This window comes from Oncorhynchus nerka, linkage group LG15, assembly GCF_034236695.1.
Source record: "Oncorhynchus nerka isolate Pitt River linkage group LG15, Oner_Uvic_2.0, whole genome shotgun sequence".
Lineage (NCBI taxonomy): Eukaryota > Metazoa > Chordata > Actinopteri > Salmoniformes > Salmonidae > Oncorhynchus > Oncorhynchus nerka.
The window spans coordinates 48,922,866-48,949,791 of NC_088410.1; the positions used below are offsets into that span (position 1 = coordinate 48,922,866).

At 42.2% G+C, this 26,926-nt stretch overlaps 1 protein-coding gene across 1 annotated transcript in view; it reads right to left on the bottom strand.

The window, feature by feature from the left end:
- Positions 1–25,383, bottom strand: part of LOC115142840 (eyes absent homolog 2) — a 69,921-nt gene extending 44,538 nt beyond the window's left edge. Inside the window, exon 1 of the mRNA XM_029682623.2 lies at positions 24,959–25,383. The gene's annotated coding sequence lies outside the window, so the exon portion shown is untranslated. The remainder of the gene's footprint in view (positions 1–24,958) is intronic.
- Positions 25,384–26,926: the final 1,543 nt, after the last annotated feature.

Consider the following 26,926-nt stretch of genomic DNA (forward strand, 5'->3'; position numbering starts at 1 on the left):
GGACTTCAGGAAACAGCAGAGGGAGCACCCCCCTATCCACATCGATGGGACAGTAGTGGAGAGGGTAGTAAGTTTTAAGTTCCTCGGCGTACACATCACACACAAACTGAATTGGTCCACCCACACAGACAGCATTGTGAAGAAGGCGCAGCAGCGCCTCTTCAACCTCAGGAGGCTGAAGAAATTTGGCTTGTCACCAAAAATACTCACAAACTTCTACAGATGCACAATCGAGAGCATCCTGTCGGGCTGTATCACCGCCTGGTACGGCAACTGCTCTGCCCACAACCGTAAGGCTCTCCAGAGGGTAGTGAGGTCTGCACATCGCATCACCGGGGGCAAACTACCTGCCCTCCAGGACACCTACACCACCCGATGTCACAGGAAGGCCATAAAGATCATCAAGGACAACAACCACCCGAGCCACTGCCTGTTCACCCCTGATTCATCCAGAAGGCGAGGTCAGTACATGTGCATCAAAGCTGGGACCGAGAGACTGAAAAACAGCTTCTATCTCAAGGCCATCAGACTGTTAAACAGCCACTACTAACATTGAGTGTGGGAATTGATGGAAATTGATGTAAAATATATCACTAGCCACTTTAAACAATGCTACTTAATATAATGTTTACATACCCTACATTATCCATCTCATATGTATATGTATATACTGTACTCTATCATCTACTGCATCTTTATGTAATACATGTATCACTAGCCACTTTAAACTATGCCACTTTGTTTACATACCCTACATTACTCATCTCATATGTGTATACTGTACTCGATACCATCTACTGCATCTTGCCTATGCCGTTCTGTACCATCACTCATTCATATCCCTTTACACTTGTGTGTATAACGTAGTAGTTTTGGAATTGTTAGCTTAGATTACACGTTGGTTATTACTGCATTGTCGGAACTAGAAGCACAAGTATTTCGCTACACTCGCATTAACATCTGCTAACCATGTGTATGTGACAAATACATTTGATTTGATTTGATTAACAGGAAGTGTATCTTTAAAATGGTGTCAAATACTTATATGTTTGAGGAATTTTAATTATGGGACTTCTGTTGTTTTGAATTTGGTGCCCTGCACTTTCACTGGCTGTTGTCATATCGATCCCGTTAGTGGATTCATGTGTATGGTGAGAGGTGGATGTTTCTGTGGGAGGAAAATTGGAGGACAACTGGAGGTTTACTTAGAGCCAGTTGGAGCTAGGGTTGGGTGGTATCCAGATTTTCATACCGTCATACCATTTCTGTACCATATTGGGGTATACAGTATTACCAGAAGTGCACACAAGGGGCGCACAAAACAATTTAGAAAACAGGGATTCAGGTTGGGATTGAAAAAATCCCAAAATCCAAAAGGTTTTTGGGTTGGAATTGCAGTATGTATTTAGTTTGAGCATTTAGATGTGAGCTAGCAACTTTTGACAGACTAGTTTCGTCTGGACAAACAAAAACAGTTGCTTAGTGATAGAGTTCCAATATTTGGATTATTGTTGTAATTGGAGGATAGCTGTGAGGGTATTCGAATCAGGATCAACTCCTCTGTCCTTCCCCAACCTCTTAATGATAGAATGTTGATATTTGAAGATGGCAGAAAAGTCAGTCTATTTGACAACGAAATGGGCAGGACATTAAGGCAGCTGCCCATGCTTTAAATGTGCCACCCAAAACTGAGACAAGCAACCCAAAACCCCAGGCCACAGCCATTTGGGTGGGTTACCAGTCTCCAATGTCTCTTTCAAATGTGATCTGGTGTGTCATATCGCAAAATGGACGAGCCCTTTTCGGACTACATCTTGGGATGTCCGAAAACATACCTTTGAATGTGTTGTTTGGAATCTACAACACATTCAATAAAGAAAGGCGGTTGGCAGGCATAGCCTGGTTTTACAGTTTTATGAAGCGGCACCCAGAAGTATCCATCCGTATCCCACAAGCAACCAGTCTGGCTCGAGCTGTTGGCTTCACCCCCACCATGACCTCTACCCCCTGCCACAACCTCCGCCACAACCTCTGCCAACAACATCAACCTCCGCCACAACCTCCATCCCACAGCCTGCCCAGCACCCACAGGTCTCCAGTGACCTTGCTCCGAATGTTGGTAAGAAAAAACATCAGCATTTATTTTAAATATATAGTAGCATATAGAGTGATTACAAATACTTGTTTATTAAACCAATATGCATGAGTTCTTGTTGTTGTTTATTTGTTAGTTTGTTTGTTTGATTTTGTTTAAAGTACCAGTTCTACAACAACAAACTGCGGCAGAGGTCATCTTGGAGTTGTCCCCTAGGCCAAGGATACAGGACATGAGACCTAGGAAAAGAAAGGCTGTCGGCTACAGTCCTAATAGCCTCACCCCACAAGAGGTTTCTGGAGAACAAGGCAAACAAATAAGAGAGAAGGAAGAAAGCAAAGGGAGAAAGAAACCTGTGATACTGAAGAAAGCTGTGACGCCACTGAAAAAGGTTGTTCCAGGTTCCAAAACCACAACAAACACCCTAAAAGAAGGGGAAGCAGAATGCTTGTTCTGTTACAAGCTCTTCTCTGTTACCGGCGGGGACTGGAAACGGTGCGAGCAGTGTCAGAGGTGGGCTCACGAGCTATGCTCAAATTTAACTGGGGTGGGATTAACCTTACCCCGGTAATCTGGGCAAAATGCCCCTTTCCTAAAAAAATACATTTGATTAAATAACTACAAATCTGTTAACTGTAGCCATTTATTTTCCTTTATAGTTTGTTACCCTAAGCATGGCCATCATCCAGCTACAATTGGTATTTCCAAACTAAGCTTTTTTATGTCAGCAATTGGACACTGATCTTAGGGAGGTTTGTCTTACCCCATGTTACCCTACTACCAACTATCAACCTCTGGCGCTCAAAGAGATTACAAATATTATGGACACGTTAGAATTGACGGATATTTGGAGGCTTAAAAACCCAGATCTCATAAGATATACTTGGTAGAGGCATAATCAAGCAGGTCGGATTGATTATTTTCTGGGATCTTTTTCTATGGTGCCAAAAGTGAAAATGGTATTGCTTGACGATCAAATGTGATCAATGATCAACGTATATCCCTCCATATAGCTATGACAGACTTTCCACAAGGATGGGTATATTGGACATTTTACCAGGGTTTATTGACTGACACTACTTTCTTAACACAAACTAAATTCATAAGACTTTTTCTTGCATACTACAGGTTCAGCGGACCCACATCAGCCTGTAGAAGCCATTCAATTCAATTTTCATCATAGAAACAAAAACGGTATCGGTCAACAGAGAAAAGAATTACAACAGAAAAAGAAAATCTAACATTAAACATGAATGGTGTAGATACATGTAATACAGAAGCACTGAATCATCTAGACACAAAACAAGGAGTTTGAGGAACTTATTCAGGAATGATCGAGTTTCATTTATCTAAAAAAAACAGAGCAAATTGGCAAAAAAAATCCTAAACCTTCACTATAGAAACGCTACCAAAATGAATCCTTATCTCATAAACAAAGTTCCTCAATTGACGATGGGTTTTGTGATATCCTTCTCCCTCTTCTTTTAATTACTCATATATAAATTGCAAACTGTTGGACACACAAAAAGAGGGGCTAATTTCTCTCCTACTGAAGCAGGAGCCATACAAAGAAAAAAAATATTGGAAAAATGTATTGCTCAAATAATAAAAAAGATCGTACCGGACATTACTCATCACGATCAGATGGGATTCTTAAAAGGAAGATGTATTGGAGACAATTTTAGACAACTACTACAAAATTTGAGAATGCAGGGAAACCAGGTATAATATTTATAGCAGATTTTGAGAAAGCCTTTGATACAGTACATCTAGAATCTGTTTATAAGTGCCTGGAATTGTTTTCTTTCGAGAATCTCCCATTAGATGGGTATACCTCATGTACAACAATCCTTTATGTAAAATAATAAATAACAGTTCATTCTCTGAGAACTGAATTGTCAAGAGGAGTAAAACAAGATTGTCCTCTGTCACCATACCTATGCATTATGGCCATTGAACTGTTAGCTTTAAAAATGCAATGATAACATAAGGGGCTAAACATTTATTTATCAAGGTAAGCCGTCATTCATGTTTTCTCTTAATCTTCAACATTGAAGGGCCTCATTGAGGACCTGGATCATTTATCCAGTTTCTCCGGACTAAACCCCAACTATGATAAATATACTATATTATGGATAGGGTCTCTAAAAGAAAAAACTTTAAACTTTAAAACTTTAAATCAAACTTTCAATTGCCTTGTGGTCCCCCGATTAAATGGGCGGATGATGAAATCAATGTGCTTGGTGTATATATATATATATATATATATATATATATATATATATATATATATAGGGATGTGTTGAGCGATCTTGCAAATTTGAACTTTGATAGAAAACTTAGCAATTCAACTCAGCAAAAAAAGAAACGTCCTCTCTCTATCAACAGCGTTAATTTTCAGCAAACTTAAAATGTGTAAATATTTGTATGAACATAACAAGATTCAACAACTGAGACATAAACTGAACAAGTTCCACAGACATTTGACTAACAGAAATTGAATAATGTGTCCCTGAGCAAAGGGGGGTCAAAATCAAAAGTAACAGTCAGTATCTGTTGTGGCCACCAGCTGCATTAAGTACTGCAGTGCATCTCCTCCTCATGGACTGCACCAGATTTGCCAGTACTTGCTGTGTGATGTTACCCCACTCTTCCACCAAGACACCTGCAAGTTCTGGGGTGAATGGTCCTAGCCCTAACCCTCCGATACAACAGGTCCCAGACGTGCTCAATGGGATTGAGATCCGGGCTCTTCGCTGGCCATGGCAGAACACTGACATTCCTGTCTTGCAGGAAATCACGCACAGAATGAGCAGTATGAATGGTGGCATTGTCATGCTGGAGGGTCATGTCAGGATGGGCCTGCAGGAAGGGTACCACATGAGGGAGGAGGATGTCTTCCCTGTAATGCACAGCGTTGAGATTGCCTGCAATGACAACAAGCTCAGTCCGATGATGCTGTGACACACCACTCCATGACGGACACTCCACCTCCATAATCGATCCCGCTCCAGAGTACAGGCCTCGGTGTAACGCTCATTCCTTTGACGATAAACGCGAAACTGGCCATCACCACCGACCAGTCCTGTCTGGTCCAGCAACGGTGGGTTTGTGCCCATAGGCGACATTGTTGCCGGTGATGTCTGGTGAGGACCTGCCTTACAACAGGCCTACAAGCACTCAGTCCAGCCTCTCTCAGCCTATTGAGGACAGTCTGAGCACTGATGGAGGGATTGTGCATTCCTGGTGTAACTCGGGCAGTTGTTGTTGCCATCCTGTACCTGTCCCACAGGTGTGATGTTGGGATGTACTGATCCTGTGCAGGTGTTGTTACATGTGGTCTGCCACTGCGAGGACGATCAGCTGTTTGTCCTGTCTCCCTGTAGCACTGTCTTAGGCATCTCACAGTACGGACATTGCAATTTATTGCCCTGGCCACATCTGCAGTCCTCGTGCCTCCTTGCAGCCTGCCTGAGGCACGTTCACGCAGATGAGCAGGGACCCTGGGCATCTTTCTTTTGGTGTTTTTCAGAGTCAGTAGAAAGGCCTCTTTTAGTATCCTAAGTTCTCATAACTGTGACCTTAATTGCCTACCGTCTGTAAGGTGTTAGTGTCTTAACGACCGTTCCACAGGTGCATGTTCATTAATTGTTTATGGTTCATTGAACAAGCATGGGAAACAGTGTTTAAACCCTTTACAATGAAGATCTGTGAAGCTATTTACATTTTTACAAATTATCTTTGAAAGACAGGGTCCTGAAAAACGGACGTTTCTTTTTTCGCTGAGTTTAGATATAATCTTGAAACCGTGGAGAGGGAAACACTTACTCCTATCATTTATGGGAAAATTACCTGATTAATTCTCTAGTGATATCGCAGTTTACATATTTATTCATGAACTACCGACTCCTGGAGAATCCTTTTTCAAATCATGCGAGAAAAAAATATTTCACTTTATTTGGAATGGCAAACTAGATAAAGTAAAAAAAAAACATATTTATTCCAAATTAAATCAAATCAAATCTAATTGTATTTGTCACATACACATGGTTAGCAGATGTTAATGCGAGTGTAGCGAAATGCTGGTGCTTCTAGTTCCGACAATGCAGTAATAACCAACGAGTAATCTAGCTAACAATTCCAAAACTACTACCTTATACACATAAGTGTAAAGGGATAAAGAATATGTACATAAAGATATATGAATGAGTGATGGTACAGAGCGGCATAGGCAAGATGCAGTAGATGGTATCGAGTACAGTATATACATATGAGATGAGTATGTAAACAAAGTGGCATAGTTTAAAGTGGCTAGTGATACATGTATTATATAAAGATGCAGTAGATGATAGAGTACAGTATATACATATACATATGAGATGGATAATGTAGGGTATGTAAACATTATATTAAGTAGCATTGTTTAAAGTGGCTAGTGATATATTTTACATCAATTTCCATCAATTCCCATTATTAAAGTGGCTGGAGTTGAGTCAGTGTGTTGGCAGCAGCCACTCAATGTTAGTGGTGGCTGTTTAACAGTCTGATGGCCTTGAGATAGAAGCTGTTTTTCAGTCTCTCGGTCCCAGCTTTGATGCACCTGTACTGACCTCGCCTTCTGGACGATAGCGGGGTGAACAGGCAGTGGCTCGGGTGGTTGTTGTCCTTGATGATCTTTATGGCCTTCCTGTGACATCGGGTGGTGTAGGTGTCCTGGAGGGCAGGTAGTTTGCCCCCGGTGATACGTTGTGCCGACCTCACTACCCTCTGGAGAGCCTTACGGTTGTGGGCAGAGCAGTTGACGTACCAGGCGGTGATACAGCCCGACAGGATGCTCTCGATTGTGCATCTGTAGAAGTTTGTGAGTATTTTTGGTGACAAGACAAATTTCTTCAGCCTCCTCAGGTTGAAGAGGCGCTGCTGCGCCTTCTTCACGATGCTGTCTGTGTGGGTGGACCAATTCAGTTTGTCTGTGATGTGTACGCCGAGGAACTTAAAACTTACTACCCTCTCCACTACTGTTCCATCGATGTGGATAGGGAGGTGTTCCCTCTGCTGTTTCCTGAAGTCCACAATCATCTCCTTAGTTTTGTTGACGTTGAGTGTGAGGTTATTTTCCTGATACCAAACTCCGAGGGCCCTCACCTCCTCCCTGTAGGCCGTCTCGTCGTTGTTGGTAATCAAGCCTACCACTGTTGTGTCGTCCGCAAACTTGATGATTGAGTTGGAGGCGTGCGTGTCCAAGCAGTCGTGGGTGAACAGGGAGTACAGGAGAGGGCTCAGAACGCACCCTTGTGGGGCCCCAGTGTTGAGGATCAGCGGGGTGGAGATGTTGTTACCTACCCTCACCACCTGGGGGCGGCCTGTCAGGAAGTCCAGTACCCAGTTGCACAGGGCGGGGTCGAGACCCAGGGTCTCGAGCTTGATAGTCGATGAACAGCATTCTCACATAGGTATTCCTCTTGTCCAGATGGGTTAGGGCAGTGTGCAGTGTGGTTGAGATTGCATCGTCTGTGGACCTATTTGGGCGGTAAGCAAATTGGAGTGGGTCTAGGGTGTCAGGTAGGGTGGAGGTGATATGGTCCTTGACTAGTCTCTCAAAGCACTTCATGATGACGGAAGTGAGTGCTACGGGGCGGTAGTCGTTTAGCTCAGTTACCTTAGCTTTCTTGGGAACAGGAACAATGGTGGCCCTCTTGAAGCATGTGGGAACAGCAGACTGGGATAGGGATTGATTGAATATGTCCGTAAACACACCAGCCAGCTGGTCTGCGCATGCTCTGAGGGCGCGGCTGGGGATGCCGTCTGGGCCTGCAGCCTTGCGAGGGTTAACACGTTTAAATGTTTTACTCACCTCGGCTGCAGTGAAGGAGAGACCGCATGTTTTGGTTGCGGGCCGTGTCAGTGGCACTGTATTTTCCTCAAAGCGGGCAAAAAGTTATTTAGTCTGCCTGGGAGCAAGACATCCTGGTCCGACTGGGCTGGTTTTCTTTTTGTAATCCGTGATTGACTGTAGACCCTGCCACATGCCTCTTGTGTCTGAGCCATTGAATTGAGATTCCACTTTGTCTCTGTACTGACACTTAGCTTGTTTGATTGCCTTGCGGAGGAATAGCTGCATTGTTTATATTCGGACATGTTACCAGACACCTCAAAAAGCAGTGGTTCGCTTTCAGTTTCACGTGAATGCTGCCATCAATCCACGGTTTCTGGTTTGGGAATGTTTTTATCGTTGCTATGGGAACGACATCTTCGACGCACGTTCTAATGAACTCGCTCACCGAATCAGCGTATTCATCAATATTTCCATCTGACGCAATACGAAACATGTCCCAGTCCACGTGATGGAAGCAGTCTTGGAGTGTGGAGTCAGCTTGGTCTGACCAGCGTTGGACAGACCTCAGCGTGGGAGCCTCTTGTTTTAGTTTCTGCCTGTAGGCAGGGATCAGCAAAATGGAGTCGTGGTCAGCTTTTCCGAAAGGGGGCGGGCAGGGCCTTATATGCGTCGCCGGAAGTTAGAGTAACAATGATCCAAGGTTTTACCACCCTGGTTGCGCAATCGATATGCTGGTAAAATTTAGGGAGTCTTGTTTTCAGATTAGCTTTGTTAAAATCCCCAGCTACAATGAATGCAGCCTCCGGATAAATGGTTTCCAGTTTGCAAAGAGTTAAATAAAGTTCGTTCAGAGCCATCGATGTGTCTGCTTGGGGGATATATACGGCTGTGATTATAATCGAGGAGAATTCTCTTGGAAGATAATGCGGTCTACATTTGATTGTGAGGAATTCTAAATCAGGTGAACAGAAGGATTTGAGTTCCTGTATGTTTCCTTCATCACACCATGTCTCGTTAGTCATGAGGCATACGCCCCGCCACTCTTCTTACCAGAAAGATGTTTGTTTCTGTCGGCGCGATGCGTGGAGAAACCCGTTGGCTGCACCGCATCGGATAGCGTCTTCCCAGTAAGCCATGTTTCTGTGAAGCAGAGAACGTTGCAGTCTCTGATGTCCCTCTGGAATGCTACCCTTGCTCGGATTTCGTCAACCTTGTTGTCAAGAGACTGGACATTGGCAAGAAGAATGCTGGGGAGTGGTGCGCGATGTGCCCTTTTTCGGAGTCTGACCAGAACACCGCCTCGTTTCCCTCTTTTTCGGAGTCGTTTCCTTGGGTCGCTGCATGCGATCCATTCCGTTGTCCTGTTTGTAAGGCAGAACACCGGATCCGCGTCGCGGAAAACATATTCTTGGTCGTACTGATGGTGAGTTGGCGCTGATCTTATATTCAGTAGTTCTTCTCGACTGTATGTAATGAAACCTAAGATGACCTGGGGTACTAATGTAAGAAATAACACGTAAAAAAACAAAAAACTGCATAGTTTCCTAGGAACGCGAAGCGAGGCGGCCATCTCAGTCGGCGCCGGAAGACGGGTCAGTATGACCGGGGTCAGTAAACGTTGGGAAAAATCGTAATTAAATTGTTGCCAGCAGCACAGTTACAGTCACCAACGCTCTGGATAACATAAAACAGCCTAACCAACTTTGCTAGGGCAAGTAAAATAGTCAGAGTGGGGTGTCTCTCATTTGTGTCTGGAAGTAGCTAGCAAGCTAGCCAATGTTAGTCAGTTAGTTTGGGTGCTTGACTGCCATTGTGAGGTGCAGAACACTCGGATCAACCCTACACATTGGCCAGAGTGTCCAGTGTGTGCTCTGAAAGCTCTGAGAGTGAAACGCTCTCGGACAATCTGACAGGACATTTGCAGTCACCAGCTCTGCTAGGGAGAGTAATGTTCAGTCAGCTGTTCTCTCATTTGTGTCTGGAAGTAGCTAGCAAGTTAGTCAGTTAGCTTGGGTGCTTGACTGCTGTTGTTAGTACAGAACGCTCGGATCAACCCTTAAAGAGATGGGTCGGACTAAAGCTTAAGAGGGTGTGAACCAAAACCTTCAAAGGCCATTTTCTCAAAAGTGAGGTTACAAGTGTATCAATTTTCAAAGCAGAATTACTTTCCCATTGTTCCTCAAATGCAGTGTATGATATACCATTTTGACTCTGCTTTTATCCAAACACAATTTCAAATTTTTCTACATAAGACGGTCACATATACTGTATATATGTATATGTATTTATATGTATGTGTATATGTATGTATATTTATATATAAGTGTGTATGTATGTATGTATGTATGTATGTATGTATGTATGTGTGTGTGTGTGTGTGTGTGTGTGTGTGTGTGTGTGTGTGTGTGTGTGTATGTATGTATATATATATATATATATATATATATATATATATATATATATATATATATATATAAAATAGAAAACAGAAATATCTTCGTTACATAAGCATTCAGAACCTTTGCTATAAGACATGAAATTGAGCTCAGGTATATCCTGTTTCCATTGATCATCTTTGAGATGTTTCTACAACTTAATTTTAGTCCACCTGTGGTAAATTCAATTGTTTGGACATGATTTGGAAAGGCACACACCTGTTTATACAAGGTCCCACAGTTAACAATGCATGTCAGAGCAAAACCCAAGCCATGAGGTTGAAGGAATTGTCTGTAGCATTGAATGTCCCCAAGTGGACTCCATCATTCTTAAATGGAAGAAGTTTGGAACCACCAAGACTTCCTAGGGCTGGCCGCCCGGTCAAACTGAGCAATTGGGGGAGAAGGGCATGGGTCCAGGAGGTGGACAAGAACCTGATGGTCACAGTCACCGGATTTCAACCCTATTGAGCTTTTGTGGGAGCAGCTTCACCCTCTGGTACGTAAGAAGTGCCCATCAAGCCAATCCAACTTTTGGGAGGTGCTTCAGGAAGCATGAGGTGAAATCTCTTCAGAATGCCAAAGGTCTGCAAGGCTGTAATTGCTGCAAATTTTTTGACGAAATTAAAGCTGGAAGGACACAATTATTGTTTCAATTAAAAACCATTATGTATAACCTTGTCAAAGTTTTTGCTATATTTCCTACTCATTTTACAACTCATTTCGTGTATGTTTTCATGGAAAACAAGGACAAGGACAAGTCACCCCAAACATTTGAACGGTAATGTTTATATACAGTACCAGTCAAAAGTTTGGACACACCTACTAATTCAAAGGTTTTTCTTTAGTTTTACTATTTTCCACATTGTAGAATAATAGTGAAGACATCAACACTATGAAATAACAATATGGAATCAAAAAAGTGTTAAAAAAATCTAAATATATTTTAGATTTTAGATTCTTCAAAGCAGCCACCCTTTGCCTTGATGACAGCATTGCATACTTTTGTCTGTTCGTAAATTTAGAGCACATACTGGACGCTCTGGCCGATGAGTAGGGTTGATTCGATCGTTCTCACCTCCCAACGGCAGTCAAGCACCCAAGCTAACATTGGCTAGCTTGCTAGCTACTTTCTGACACAAATGAGAGAACACCCCACTCCGAACATTTTACTTGCCCTTGCAGAGCTGTTTTCATGTTATCCAGAGCGTTGGAGACTGTAACTGTGCTGCTGGCAACAATTGAATTACATTTTTTTGCCAATGCTTACTGACACAGGCCATACTCAACAGATGTTGAGCATTCGCAATTCATCAGTTATTCTGCACTCTGGCACACTCAGATGAGAATGCTCATCGGAGTAGATCGCAAAACTGAATTTATGAGCGCACCCGAAATGGTTACTTGCATAGTGGAGTCTTTTGTTAAGACATGTACAAACTCCATTCCGTACAAATTTGCGCAACCACAGCTATCAAACGAGACTGCAATGAGAACTAATGGGACTGTAGCGAATGTGTTGGCATCAAAATCTGGAGCTTGAACTACGTTTCTATTCAAGCGTTGATTGACATGGTAATGGCCCGATAGTTAATGAGAAAAGTTGAAAAAACTGACCCCTCTGACGTTGTACATTAAATTGTGAAGTGACGTAACGTACACCACACATAATGCAACTCATTCTGTGTTGTACAGCCTCTCTCCACGAGGTGTAGCGCTTCTCACGCAGATTAAAAACAAGACAGGGACAGGGTAAGGGGGGATACCTAGTCAACTGTACAACTGAATGCATTCATTTTTTGTGTCATCACTGCAAGCCATCATGACTCTCAAAAGCCGCGACAGCCGCTGTTTACCTCTGAAGATAACTTTAGCACCGCCGTAAAAACCTGATTCAAATTCGACACAAACCTTCAAATACTGTAGGTGTGTAATGACACATTATATGAACTCTTTATAGTGTTTATTTTAATTTTAGAGGTGATAAGTTGGACAGATCGGGTGAAAAAAGTAATTTCCCCACACAGCTTATCTCCCCCTTTCTCTATCATGCAGCAGGTCTCGCTTCTCCACCCAACATCTTTAAAAAAGACCCGACGGAGCTGATTGCCTTTCTTCAATCATACAGAGACGGGCAGCATAAAGGTTTCGTCAGTGATTTTGCTGGGAAGGGGAAAAACTGTGCTTTACAATGGGATTCATATTACAGTTGACCTGGAATTATTACGTATGGGTGCTAAAATAAGGTAAATTGTACATTACAGCGCAATGTACATAAGTGCGTTAGCTAACTATAGCTAGCTAGCTAGGTAAACAATGAACCATAATCCCAACTCATGACGGTACTACCCTGCATGAATCTGCAGGTAGCTAACCAACCAGGTTCAATGTTAGCTAGCTAACATTAGTCTATAACTAGCCAAGCAATGTCTCTGAGATACAAATAATAAGATCATACATGTAACGTTAGCTAGCTAATAGTACACTTTAACTTGAAATGAAACCACTTTCTGTCAAAATTAGAAATGTGTAATATCTGAAAATGTACCTAGCTAGACTATCTTACCCGTGGACTGAAAATGGGGTAGATAGCCAGGGCGAATTTACCAGCTAGTACGTCTATCAACAGTTGTTGAGTGACATTCTATTGATTCTGTTAAGACATGTAGCTAGTTAACTAGCTAAACAATTAACCATAATCCCAACTCATGACATTACTACCCTGCATGAAACTGCAGGTAGCTAACCAACCAGGTTCAATGTTAGTTAGCTAACACTACGCTATAACTAGCCAAGCAATGTCTCTGAGATACGAATAATAACATCATACACGTAACGTTAGTTAGCGAGCCAGCCAGCTAATGTTAGCTCGCTAACAGTACACTTTAACTGGAAATTAAACCACGTTCTGTCAAAATGTGAAATGTGTAATATCTGAAAATGTAGCTAGCTAGACTATCTTACCCGTATACATCATGGATGGACGCGTCCAAATGGAGAGCAACGCTTATGCAGTTTTACTACGCAATACATTTTTTAAAAGCCGTGTTAGACAGGATTACGTAGACACACTGACCAGCTCAAATAGGCAGACCAATCCAAACACATCTCTCGGCATGTCCAGCCCACTCATTATCTCAGCCAATCATGGTCAGCGGGAAGTTTGCTGACTTTTTCTGTGGCTAAACCAACTTGGCTCGTAATTTAACAATTTTATTCGTATTTACAAATGGCATACAAGTTTGTTATTAAAGCACATGAAAGTTCACATGTTCAAGAAGGCATTTCTGCTATAAGTCAAGGGGTATAAATACCTTGTTAAGGCACTGTAGGCCTTTCTAATCGACCTGGCCGGGGTATCCTGGAATGACATTGACCCTATCCTGTCAGTAGATGATGCCTGGCTATTCTTTAAAAGTGCCTTCCTCACCATCTTAAATCAGCATGCCCCATTCAAAAAATGTAGAACTAGGAATAGATATAGGCCTTGGTTCGCTCCAGACCTGTCTGTCCTTGACCAGCACAAAAACATCCTGTGGCGTTCTGCATTAGCATCGAATAGCCCCTGTGATATGCAACTTTTCAGGGAAGTTAGGAACAAATAAACACAGGCAGTTAGGAAAGCTAAGGCTAGCTTTTTCAAACAGAAATTTGCATCCTGTAGTACTAACTCAAAAAAGTTCTGGGACACTGTAAAGTCCATAGAGAATAAGAGCACCTCCTCCCAGCTGCCTACTGCTCTGAGGCTAGGAAACACTGTCACCACCGATAAATCCACTATATTTGAGAATTTCAATAAGCATTTCTCTACGGCTGGACATGCTTTCCACCTGGCTACCCCTACCCCGGTCAACTGCCTGGCACCCTCCACAGCAACCCACCAAAGCCCCCACCATTTCTCCTTTACCCAAATCCAGATAGCTGATGTTCTGAAAGCGCTGCAAAACCTAGTCCCCTACAAATCAGCCGGGTTACACAATTTGTTGTAACCCCTATTACTAGCCTGTTCAACCTCTCAACCTCTCGTATCGCCTGAGATTCCCAAAGATTGGAAAGCTGCCGAGGTCATCCCCCTCTTCAAAGGGAGTGACACTCTAGACCCAAACTGCTACAGACCTATATCTATCCTACCCTGTCTTTCTAAGGTCTTCGAAAGCCAAGTTAACAAACAGATTACCGACCATTTCGAATCCCACCGTACATTCTCCGCTATGCAATCTGGTTTCAGAGCTGGTCATGGGTGCACCTCAGCCATGCTCAAGGTCCTAAACGACATCATAACTGCCATAGATAAGAGACATTGCTGTGCAGCCGTCTTCATCGACCTGGCCAAGGCTTTCGACTCTGTCAATCACCACATTCTTATTGGCAGACTCGACAGCCTTAGTTTCTCAAATGATTGCCTCGCCTGGTTTACCAACTACTTCTCTGATAGAGTTCAGTGTGTCAAATTGGAGGGCCTGTTGTCCAGACCTCTGGCAGTCTCTATGGGGGTGCCACAGGGTTCAATCCTCGGGCTGACTCTCTTCTCTGTATACATCAATGATGTTGCTCTTGCTGCTGGTGATTCTCTGATACACCTCTACGCAGACGACACCATTCTGTATACTTCTGGCCCCTCTTTGGACACTGTATTAACTAACCTCCAGACGAGCTTCAATGCCATACAACTCTCCTTCCGTGACCTCCAACTGCTCTTAAACGCAAGTAAAACTAAATGCATGCTATTCAACCGATCACTGCCTGCACCTGCTCGCCCGTCCAGCATCACTACTCTGGACGGCTCTGACTTAGAATACGTGGACAACTACAAATACCTAGGTGTCTGGTTAGACTGTAAACTCTCCTTCCAGACTCACATTAAGCATCTCCAATCCAAAATTAAATCTGGAATTGGCTTCCTATATCGCAACAAAGCATCCTTCATTCATGCTGCCAAACATACCCTCGTAAAACGGACCATTCTACCGATCCTCAACTTCGGTGATGTCATCTATAAAATAGCCTCCAACACTCTACTCAACAAACTGGATGGAGTCTATCACAGTGCCATCCGTTTTGTCACCAAAGCCCCATACACTACCCACCATTGCGACCTGTACTCTCTTGTTGGTTGGCCCTTGCTTCATACCCGTCGCCAAACCCACTGGCTACAGGTTATCTACAAGTCTCTGCTAGGTAAAGCCCCGCCTTATCTCAGCTTACTGGTCACCATAGCAGCACCCACTCGTAGCACGCGCTCCAGCAGGTATATCTCATTGGTCACCCCCAAAGCCAATTCCTCCTTTGGTCGTCTTTCCTTCCAGTTCTCTGCTGCCAATGACTGGAACGAACTGCAAAAATCTCAGAAGCTGGAGACTCATATCTCCCTCACTAGCTGCACCAGCTGTCAGAGCAGCTCACAGATGACTGCACCTGTACATAGCCCATCTGTAAACAGCCCATCTATCTACCTACCTCATCCCCATACTGTATTTATTAATTTATCTTGCTCCTTTGCACCACAGTATCTCTACTTGCACATTCATCTTCTGCACATCTACCATTCCAGTGTTTAATTGCTATATTGTAATTACTTCGCCACCATGGCCTATTTATTGCCTTAACTCCCTTATCTTACCTCATTTGCACTCACTGTATATAGACTTTTTGTTTTCTTTTGTTCTACTGTATTATTGACTATGTTTTATTTATTCCATGTGTAACTCTGTGTTGTTGTATGTGTCGAATTGCTATGCTTTATCTTGGCCAGGTCGCAGTTGCAAATGAGAACTTGTTCTCAACTAGCCTACCTGGTTTAAATAAAGGTGAAATATATATATATTTTTAAATGTAGATATATATAGTAGACTGATGTCACTGGACAGGGAAACCGCAAGGCTGGATAGACACAGCATATACTGTAAGAAAGGTGACACTTTAGTTTACAACTCCATTTCACCTGGTATCTTCTCGGTATTTTCGGGAGAAAGTATTTGGTAACTATGAATACTTTTTGGTGCTTACTTCAAAAAAAGTATACATTATTTGAGTCAAACTACTTGCACAAAATGATTCATATCATATCATAAAATGATTCGTGCTTGTTTGTATTTAATCCTAAAACAGAGTAACCTAAATCATCATTGAGTCATTACCATTCTACTTTATCATTTCTCAGTAAACACCAGATAAACATTAGGGATAAAATAATAACCAGAAACAATGACTAGAAGCCTTAGCAGTGAATCATCATGCCCAAATCTGACCTCTTCCAGTCAGCTGATTCATAAGCGTAAAAAGTAATCCTGCCACACAGTACAAGGAAAACACACTTGTTGACTCACGGTTGTACAAAGAGGATATAATACTAAGCAGTGCGCACTACATAACAGACTGACCCTGCTAGTGGGGAATTGAACATGGGAAAGTAAACGGTGACAGCCCCGTCCAAGCCCCCTGACTTCCCCTCCCATCCCTGTGATGTGCAGGGTGCTTCCTGGTAGAGTCCAGAGGAGCCCAGCAGCGGAGCAAAAGGGCATGGGAACACGAGGAGATCTGGACAGTTCCAATTGAAACCGAAGATAAAACAAACCTCAACAGGGCCATGGCCCCGTTGGCCTCGGTCGGCCTTGGCTCACCTTCCGACTTCATTTTTGCAAGAGCTGGCTTTTTTTCACGGATATCGGGTTCTGGTGCATTTGTATGACGTTTTGCATCATACATATATATCTATCTCTCTCTGACGTTTGGAATGACAATGGATGATATTTCTAATTTGTCCTTCGGAATGGTTCATTGCCTGAATAAATGAAAGTGTGGTTACTTTTGTTTTAAAAATGTGTATGTACAGTGTATCCTAAGGTACTATACTAAACTATGCATCCAGTCTAGTCTGAAAAAAATGTGTGTGTGCGTGTCCTTTCGTGCATCCACGCATGGGTGGATTAGTGTGTGTGTGTGCACGTGTGCGCATGTGTCTGTACGTGTGCGCCAGTGTGATGGATGGCAGGCAAGTCGCACAATGGCAATGACCTCTAAATGAGCTGACCTCTCCCTGCAGCATAATGGCTCCATGTAACATGCATTATAAGGTGGAGAAGGTGACTGAATACCTCTTAATGACACCATATGGACCTCCACCTGGAACCCTAAATTCTGCCCCACTGACTGCCTGGGGGTACTGAATACACTGTCTCGCACAGACAGGCCCCCGCTCTCTCTTCAACAAAGGCCCCTGAACAAGACTTCAGTATTGTAGTCCTGCCATGGCTGAACAGACTCCATTCTGGACGTTAGTGCCATCTGCCAGTAATAACCTCTATGACCTTGTGTCTGCCCTTTGGCACAGAACTACAGCGCAATTAGATAGAAAAAACACTAAGAATAGTACAAAGACATAAGCCTATCTGAAAATATGTACTGTAATAAGTGTGCATCCTCTAGGTAGTCTACAGTACATTAGGGAGTAATTGGGCATCAATACTTATTTTGACATTAACTAGAGAGGCGCGAACAAGCAATAAGGTCATGTTCAGCTGAGACAACATAATCACAGAGAGTTTACAAAGTGTACAGTCAAGTCACTGTATTGGGTATGCCATTGCTAAGGGAGTCATATAAACACAACACAAAACTGTCATACCCCAACAATCCTCTCAGGCTCTGCATAGCCAAACCACATACAGACTAGAGTAGAATAAGTAGAGTACAGTAGAACACGATAGAATAGAATAGAACACAATAGAATAGAATAGAACACAATAGAATAGAACATTACCATTATTATTCACACAGGCAACTTTCCACATGGACACTCAAATGTAATTCTATATATTATACCCTAGGAACTGACACACACACACACACACACACACACACACACACACACACACACACACATGCTCACTGGCCTGTCCCCACTCAGAGCTCAGAGCACACAGGGCCTGCGGCTTCACCCCGTCTGCAGCCTTTGAACCGCATGGCTAGTAAATAAGGCTGCCTGCCACACTGTGTGTGTGTGTGTGTGTGTGTGTGTGTGTGTGTGTGTGTGTGTGTGTGTGTGTGTGTGTGTGTGTGTGTGTGTGTGTGTGTATGTGTGTGTGTGAATGCCGAGCATGTGTGTGTCTGTGTGTCTGAGGCTGTGAGCAGATGTGAGGGGCGATTAGAGTCCAGTAATGGGCTCCTGAGAGAGAAGACTCTTACACAGGGATGACCTCAGAGCCCAGGGATTTCATTAACACTAGAACACTGACCACACACAAACACACACACTAGAGTCCCCCCCCCCCCCATGTTGGCAGTAGGAGGAAGTAGCCCCTATACACTGATCTTGGGTCATTTTTGTGCATTCCCACTAATGGTTAATTTTAGGATTTTGGGAGGGAAAGCTTATCCTAGATCTGTACCTAGATATGTACCCTAGTTTCCCCAGTCCTAATCCCTGCTCCTAAAATTCAATTCAAATAACTTGAATCATCGTGAATGCTGTACATTTATTTAACTTTTTTTTTGCCAGTTAAGTCAACGACAAGTCATTGAAATTCTCTTTTAAGAGGTGAACAATCTTTTAAAAAGTTGATTCTGTCAAAAGTCAGATGGTCAGATAATCTTTGCTAGTGTAATTAGCAAGTCTGCTATGAGACAACCAACGCTGTTGGTGTGGGGTAGGACATTCAGTGTTGATGACAATAATGTTAATGGGATGTGTTTATTGATTCATGTTTTCAGTGATTGAACCATATGATCAGGACAAGCAAATAAATACATATAGGCCACCTTTATGGCTCAAAATCATCTCCTGTTTTGGAAAACCTGCTCCATACGTCCACGGATACAGCTGAGTGGAGCAAGGCAAGCCAAGTCAGGCTATGTGTGAGGTGAGAGAGTTTTAAGTTAATTTCCGAGCTTGAATTTGCCCCAGTAATGTACTATCAAACTGACGAGGCCTATGCTGATACCTGCAGGAAAGATAAAGATTCCTAAGTTGAAGATTATTTTTTTTTTAAACATAACAAATCATATGAAATGGCCAATAACACTGAAAGTATTCACCGAAAAAATCTTTAAAAAATTTTAAATAATGAACCCAGGGATAAATGTGACAAACGGACTCAACTCAAACAAGCTGCTACTACGCTCCATTGTCCATCAAAAACAACAAATTAACCAATAAAATCCTATTTAAAATTCAAAAGAAAAGAGAAATTCCAATTAAGTGGCTTTGTGCTCATAAAAGGTCCCTCCCTCATACCTGTTGCCATTTGTGTGTGTGTGTGTGTGTGTGTTTCTGTGTGCGTGTGCACGTTTGTGTGTGTGTAACACTAGCTGAGAGACTTGGTGGCCTTTTCCTTTCCACATGGTGGACTCTAACCAACAAGCCTGCTTTTATGCCAGCTGCACGGGGGTCTGCGCCCCCCTATCCCGCGTAATCGAGCCGCCTTTCATTCAATCAAGCTACCATGGATCTCTCTCCCTCTTTTATCTCTGTCTCATTCCCTCTCTCTCTCTTTGTTTGTCCTTCTACCCCCCCGCTCTCTTGCTATCTATCCACCCCTAATATACCCCGTCCTAATACAGCCCCTTCCACCTCCACCACTACCACCTCCTATCCCCCCCCCCCCACCATCTATTGCCCAGAATCAGTGCCCCGGAACAAGGGTCAGGGAGAGGGACAGCTGGCAGACCTACCGGACGCCCCCTTAAAAACGAGGTGTGGGCCAGAGCGGTGGGTGACCCCAGTCAGATGGTGGTCTGCTCTCAGGTAAAACATCTGGTTTACTGATGGGAGAGGGGGGTAGGCACACACACACGTGCAGGCACACGCACACACAGTCAGGCATACATGCATGCAAAAAGCGGGGAGGCAGGCAGGCACCTAGGAACACACACACAGACACACACACAGACTGAGCAGGCCTCTTTATTAGTCATTTGGACAAAAAGCGCTGCCCTCCACCCTTTCCCCTCTGTCTACACAGCCAATGACAACGCCCGCCCTAGTTGCCAGCAGCTGTCCAGAGCTCACCAGCACACACACAAACACACACACACTGGAGCAAAGCATACAGGCATTACCCAAAGACGTGGCAACATTAGCTAGTGCCTGGCTGAATGATTTACCTGTAGTTTACTTGACGTGACAGAACTTGCCATTCCACCACATTAGGAGTAACAGCTAAATTACTCTCTGTAGGGGAAACTCATCCGTTTAAACTCAAGATCTGAATGTGTTTTTCCCATGGTAAACAGCCCAGCGCAACTGAATGTAATAACACAGGTGGCAATGATACAGCTACTCTATAAAAACGAATCATGTATGATGTCTGTTAGCTGGGTCAGAATTCCCGATACAGAGCAGAATATGTGAATATCCTCAAATCTGGAGCTAGGCTCTAGTGGAAATTGTGAAAGAGTAAAGCAACAGGTGTGAACAGGTTGAACACAACAGCATGGTGTGTGTGTGTGTGTTTGTGTGTGCATGTGTGTGTGTCCTCTTTCCTGGTCTGTCAGAGTTAGAATGTGAAGGCCTCCCAAGGTGTATTTAGAGGAATTGTGTGTGTGTGTTCCTTATGTGTGTGGGTGTGATGCGTGCGTGTGTGTGCTTGTTGTGGGTGTGTGTGTGTGTGTGTGTTTCTGCACGCATATGTGTGTGTGTGGGGAGGGGGGGTAATGTGGAAGCTTCTCCACAAACTGCTCAAGCAGAGCCAATGAGACCCACCCTCTCCTTCAAATCTCCCTTCCTCATTTCACCACATTCACTCAGTGTTCCCTCCTCACACTCCCCATATTCATCCAACACAATAGCTCCATTGCTCGTGGTAATCAAGGATTACTGTGAACCTGTATTGCATTCGCCTCTCTCTCTAAAGCCTTAAATGAAATGGTCATTGTAGGGGTTATTGGGTAAATGGTCACAGCAAAGAGACAGTGAGACACGGAGGTATGAGGTTTTTACGAGACACTATATTATGAGATTATTATGAGACACTAAAAGGGTTGATTTGTGATAAGTGATATGATAAGTCTTATAATGCATTATTTCTGCATCATCAGGCAATATAATTGCAAGCTTTAAGTAAAGTGTTACTAAGGTTTTAACTCAACAGATGGAAGTTAGGTTCTGTTTTTTTAAAGGAGAACAATCATTTGATTGTACAATTACAATAGGAATAGTTCTATTTAAAACCCAAGAAACAATTTCCTTCAAATGTTTTATTTCAAACGCTGTTCTTGTTCTAATTATTCATTGTGAAATCTAAAATCATAGTTCCACAGACGGACGTTGTGGTCCGAGTTCTTTGGTTGCAGCCTATGGACCGAAGGCTTAAATCCAGAGGCGTATTGTTGATGGAAAGTTTACACACAGTTCAGTTCAATGCTTTGTCTGAGTTGCATTAAACCTGCCTCGTGATTTAAAATGTGTTTTTAGAGGAAATAAATTGATAAGTGAATGTGACCAAAACAGCTGTATGTTACATTTAGCTTGCTGCTTTTATGGCCATTAGCTGTCCCCCAGTGAACAGAATATAAATACATTATGAACTACTAAATAAATATTAAGACATCTGGGTTGAGGGTTAACAACCAAAACAGTGAGATGCTGCTGTAATTTCAATAATTTGATTATTGAGAACCCTATTGAAACAGTGTCAAATGCTTTGGATTTGATGAACAGTGAATAGAAGAGAATACTATATTCTAGTTGACAGATTGATTTTGCAAATAAAGTGCAGTTCACGAGTCCCTTTGAAAACACAATCTTTTGACTTATTCAGGATATCTGCATGTGCTGCTTTAGTGCACACACTTAGGACAGTCCCAAGCCATTGCATTTATCCCGAGTGGAACAATTGCATTTATCCCGAGTGACTCTATTGCACAGAGGATTGGTTGACCATAGAGGCTGTTTCCCAGAATTCAAGCACCCTGACTCCCAGTGAGAGACAAACGTGCTAGCTGTGAAATAATGAAATTAGTGGAGATAAAGTCAGGAAGAGCAGAGCTTCCTATGAAAATATGTATAATTCCACAAACTTTTGGCTCCAGAGGAGTTTTGAATTAATTTGTGTTTTCTTAAGAGGGGGTGCCTCGCGGTACAGGATGGGGAATTCTCCTCGATCCAGGTCTTTGGGCTCCTGCTTATTCACTATTTCTTAGACTCAAGTAATAGGAACCATGAAGGGAGAGGGTCCCGCGAAGCAGAAGGCCGTTCCAAAAATGGGGCCTAATATCATTAGGATACGAAACAGAGTGTTAAATCAAACACACCCCAGTACACACTGCCTTCGGTATGTGGTCCACTTTTTTTTTATTTTCCCAGATGTTGTTTGTGTGGGTAGAAATTCAGATATGGAGCAAGTACCTGATCATTTATATTCAGTTGTATTTATTATATTCAGCATTGATACAAAAAAATGTACTGGTTGAGCTGATATTTGCTCCACAAGTATATTTCAGATAACTAATTGACTTGGACGAGAGCTGATAAGTCAAGGATTTTTTTTATAAAATTGGGGAAAATGGTCGATATGAGGCATATTTAATACTTGGTTGTTTGCTGAAATACAAAATGGTGGGTTGTCGTCTTTCTGCCCATTCAGTTACATGAAAAATGTAAAATTCTGATGGATTTGCTCAAAACTTTGTAATCGGTTAGATACAAAACTAATACTCTTCCTGGATCTACACCACATGCATATATATGAATTAGGGCATAATTGAGTACAATTTCAGACAAAGCAGCTGAATAATTGTATCTTCAGTTAACTGATTAAGTTAAGTAGGCCTACTAGTGCGAAGCACTAGATTATATTCATTTTAATAAAATAAGGGTATTGTAATAGCGTTCTTATATTTCTGATGGAAAGGTATGCACATTTGATCACCTCAACAAGTCAAGTAAATGTAATATCCATATGCAAGCAATGACTGAACATTTGCCACATGCACTATTATGTGTGGATCAAGATGTCAATGGAACCATTGTCTGCATTTCTCAGACACCGAATAATGGTTTTGTTATTTTTGTGCTGAGAGCAAGAAGGAGAGATCCAGACATGGCTACTTCTGACTGAAGCTCTCATGATCTAGGAGTGCTTAAAGGTATTTGGAATGGCTACCAAAACACAGGAGGCGATTTTAGATTGGAGCTATGAAGGGGTCCTTGAGAAATATGAATACCCGTCTTTGAAAAATGCTTAGCGTGGTTCCCTTAAATGACTTAATTAGGTTCCTGGCAAGGGAAGGGCCTCCGTTATTTAGCTGTAATCTCCAGTACTTAGGCCAAGAACAAGTGTTGAAAAGATTCAACTGCCACTAAGGAAAACAAAGAACTTTAACGAAAAGTAGGACAGAATGGTAAACTCCCCCAACATTCCCCGTAGTACACAGACACTTTACTCAAACTCAAACACGCACACATAAAAAAACACTCACAAAAACTACGCGATTTAGAATAACTGTGAAATTAACTGTGAAATGTACATTTTTCTAAACTTACAAGGCAGTAACTGGACAACTCACACCAAGTTATGTTGCCTTAAACTGTAATTGCTGCCATAGAGTAAAAAGGCAATGTTAGGTAATAGATTATGGGTGCATGTAAAAGTTGGATTCCATGGAAACTTAACTATAGCCTACAATATAATGTACAATGGCGCAATGGGTAATGCATGCATGGAAGTAGATTGATCACAACTCATAGATCATAGCTATTGTTTTTTATTATAATATTTGGCTGTCAAGTAACGTTAGGCCTTAACCTGCAGTGCAATATATTTCAGTTTTAAATTAGGAAAATATAGATTACTGTACATAGGCTACTCATTGGAAATAGGATTGAAATGTCTTTGAAATTGTCTGATGGGCTACTTCATTAAATGCATAGTAATTTGCTGTAATTCCATTCCAATTTAACTAGAGTAAATAAAAAATACAAACATGTAAGAGAAAGGAAAATGCTGATAAGAAAGAACAGTCACTGTCTCATATACTGTAGCCACATTTATAGGCCGTGAATTTGTTAGGTTTTCAAGCGGGTAAACTTGTAGGCTACTGGCGCTTGAGCTATACAGTCAAATGGGTATTGGCGATAATTATTAAAGAATGATTCAAAACTGCTGTACATTTTTACCAATAATGTTCCAAATGAAAATTTGTGGCTACTGAAACAGGATACAGGTGGCTTACGTGGTCGTCAGTTGATGCGGCTAGGACATGAATTGTCATCAACTCAATTGCAAAGAATTGCTGATTGGAGTTGGTTTAAAAATACAATAGGCACAAGCGCAACCCATATTATCGTTACATTATGTAATATACTAATGTTGATATGGCATTGCCTCGCTCTAGTAAAGTATTGTTTGTATAGTTTATTATAGTGTACTGTGACAACAACAAAAACAACACAGGCCTACTTTAAGTTAAATTGAAACTTGTTCTGTAGCATTGTAGCCTGACCTATAGGCCTACAGATAATTCAAGCGCTCATTAAAATCGTTTAATTCCACACATAATGATCACATGCTATAACACTTTTTCTGAAGAGGCTATAAGACTTTTGAAAAGCAGCATGACATGATACATTCAATCATATGCTATTAATCCACTTACCATGATTTGTGTCTAGGTCAGGAAAAATAAAATGCCGGTATTTTTTTCAACAGTGTCGTCTCTCCATATCACGTAGTATGTTCAACACTCTAGAGCAAAACGTCTTCCACAGATGAAACTGGAACGCTCAATGGTCAACCTGAAGTCACAGCACGTCCTTTCTCACTGTCTATGCATATATCTTCTTCAAAGTGATGACTGTAGATTTTAGAATTTTATGCGCACTTCGTTTGGACCTCTTGAATCGTTCGTGTATGGTCGAATAACCCGAAATGGCAGCTATCAACCAAATCTAAGGGTACGTTTTCATCCAAAACATTGCGCCGTTTCTCGATTAGTGTCAAATACACCTTCTGGAGCGTGTTTTCTTTGACGCTGGTAGGGAAGTGATGTTATGCAAATAGAAAAATCTTGGTTCCTCCTCCTGACGGTGTTCTCAATACCCACGAGCCGAGTGCTGTACAATGTATTTGTGTGTGTGTGTGTGTGTGTGTGTGTGTGTGTGTGTGTGTTTGTGATCCCTGCGCGCGACCGTGCGTGTCCATTACGCAGGAGTTGCTTTCAATTGGCTCTCTTTATTCTTCAGTTAACAAAATTGCTCAAGCAGAGTTGAGCTCTTCCTTTATCTCTTTATCTCACATTTACATCTTTGTTTGGTCAAGAGTGCCTCTCTCGACTGTTGTTTACACAAAGACAACTGTTGTTTACACACAAAAGAGAAGAAGAGCTCACTAGCTAAGGGCTTCTCTCTGAAAGTCTGTGATGGTGTTGACAGGAGGCTACTTCAGATGTGTGGATGGATCATTCAATTCTAATGACCCTAGGCTATTGGCTGGTTTCTATAGGTCGTTAATGTGTGTACATTTTGAGATCTTCTAGGCTTCTATTTTTAAAGTAACACTTATAACCTGCTTATATAAAGTAACGATTTGATATATGAAGCAGGCTTTACAAAATGGTCAAAGAATCCAGCCACCCAAGTCATAGACTGTTCTTCCTGCTACCGCAAATCATTCGGTAATGATGAACCAAGTCTGGAACCAAAAGGATCATGAACAGCTTCTACCCCTATACCATAAGACTAACGAAATAGCTGCATTGACCCCTTTTGGTCTAATTTTCACATATGCTGTTGTTACTGTTTACTATCTGTCACTTTATACCTAGTTATATGTACATACAGTTGAAGTCGGAAGTTTACATACACTTAGGTTGGAGACTTTAAAACTCGTTTTTCAACCACTCCACAGATTTCTTGTTAACAAACTATAGTTTTGGCAAGTTGGTTAGGACATCTACTTGGTGCATGACACAAGTCATTTTTCCAACAATTGTTTACAGACAGATTATTTCACTTATTTAAGTTTCACTGTATTACGATTCCAGTGGGTCAGAAGTATACATACACTAAGTTGACTGTGAATTTAAACGTCTTGGAAAATACCAGAAAATGATGTCATGGATTTAGAAGCTTCTGATAGGCAAACTGACATCATTTGAGTCAATTGGAGGTGTACCTGTGGATGTATTTCAAGGCCTACCTTCAAACTCAGTGCCTCTTTGCTTGACATCATGGGAAAATCAAAAGAAATCAGCCAAGACCTCAGAAAAAAAATTGTAGACTTCCACAAGTCTGGTTCATCCTTGGGAGCAATTTCCAAATGCCTGAAGGTACCACGCTCATCTGTACAAACAATAGTACGCAAGTATAAACACAATGGGACAACAAAGCCGTCATACCGCTCAGGAAGGAGACTCGTTCTGTCTCCTAGAGATTAACATACTTTGGTGCGAAAAGTGTAAATCAATGCCAGAACAACAGCAATGGACCTTGTGAAGGACCTTGTGAAGGACCTTGTGAAGATGCTGGAGGAAACAGGCACAAAGTATCTATAGTCCCAGTAAAACAAGTCATATACCGACATAACCTGAAAGGCCGCTTAGCAAGGAAGAAGCCACTGCTCTAAA